The 1,512-nt window shown below is 49.5% G+C and overlaps 1 protein-coding gene across 1 annotated transcript in view; it reads right to left on the bottom strand.

Annotated features, from left to right (window-relative positions):
- The window catches only part of PTPN9 (protein tyrosine phosphatase non-receptor type 9), an 82,619-nt gene that overhangs the window by 80,436 nt on the left and 671 nt on the right, over positions 1-1,512 (bottom strand). The window lies entirely within an intron of this gene.

Genomic DNA, 1,512 nt, shown 5'->3' on the forward strand with positions numbered 1-1,512 from the left:
GGGTGGGCGCCCGGACAGGGGTCGGTGCGGCCCAGGGCGGGGCCAGGGGCTGCGGCCTGCTGCGGCGGGGAGGAGGGGAGGACCGAGCGTGGGTGTGCTAAGAGGCGAACCCAAGCTTCGCGCAGGCGGAAGACAGTACTGCATATTTCAGTTTGAAAAAAAAATGATCCCACGGACGCTGCCACTCGGGCTCCTCGGCCGCCGCCACCTGTGTGCCAGGGCTCGCAATCCGCATCGTGACTCCATGCCACCTGAAGGGGGACGGTCCCCAAGAGGTTACCTGGGACAGGCAAAGAATGGAAGCGGCTAATTGCAGGGGATGGGGGGGCCGAGGGGGGCACGTCTCTCGTGCGCTCTCCTTGCCAGCTGTATCCTGTAATCCATCATCCGTCTCTAGCTAATTTTAGACCCTCATCAAAACCACATCCGATGTCCAACCTCATTCAGGAATCACGCATCTTTGAAGGCCTTTGCTTTTTCACTCAGGCAAGCACAGCAGAGTCAGGGGGTGCGGGATGGGGAAGGGGGTGTTCACTGATTTCAACATACAGGGCCCTCACAGCCTGGGGATCCGGGTGGGGCCGCAGGGAGGACAGGGTTGAGTCTGGGATACTCATTTTTTTGCATTTTCATTTGCATATATTTGCATATAGCTGCATTATTCTATGCCAAAGGTAAAGATCCCAAAAGGGAACCAGTGAGCAAGCAAGTGCCACAGCTGGTCCCGGGGTTGACGCCATCAACACCACCATTTAAAAGGCCCTGTCCCTGGATCCATCCCAAGGAGTGAGCTGCTCCCTAGTCTTCCTCAGACAACTGGGGTGCAGGGCTCTTGGCTCTCTGATGCTTATTCTGGTACTTTAAGTGGTATAGTCTTCCTCGTCTGTGGGTGTCTTTTGATTTCGTACAGTGTTTTGTAAGTGACGGTACAGATCTTCTGCTTCTCTGGCTATCTTTATCGTGGATAGAAAGATTAATGTTGTAAATAAATGTTATTACTACCCAAAGTGATCTACAGGTAAAACACAAGCCCCATCCAGATTCCAACATCATTCTTCAAAGCTATGGGAAAATCCACCACCAACTTTATATGGATAAATAAAGCAAGCCTGCCTACAGAACATAGGAGCCCTTTCACTTCCCAATCTCAGAACCTACTACACAGTTATGAGAGTCAGATTAGCCTGATCCTGGCACAACGATAGATGCATAGACAAAATTGAGAACCAAGAAGTAAATCCATGCACCTACAGACAACTGATCGTGGATAAAGGGCCGCAACACATAAATGAGGACAAGTTTGCTCTCTTTCATAGCGCTGGCTACCCGTTTTCTACAGAATGAAACAGAGCCCACGTCTCACACCATATACAAAACCAGACTGAAGATGGACCAAAGATCTATTTTTTTAAATGACTGATATTTAGATTTCTAGCCTGAAATCTAGAACTCTAAATATCATTAATACAAAATAAGGACAAGGTTAAGAGCCCTAATCCATTGCATAGGAAG

This window comes from Echinops telfairi, unplaced genomic scaffold (genome assembly GCF_000313985.2).
Source record: "Echinops telfairi isolate 266 unplaced genomic scaffold, ASM31398v2 ScPeMD7_7475;HRSCAF=8513, whole genome shotgun sequence".
Classification (NCBI taxonomy): domain Eukaryota; kingdom Metazoa; phylum Chordata; class Mammalia; order Afrosoricida; family Tenrecidae; genus Echinops; species Echinops telfairi.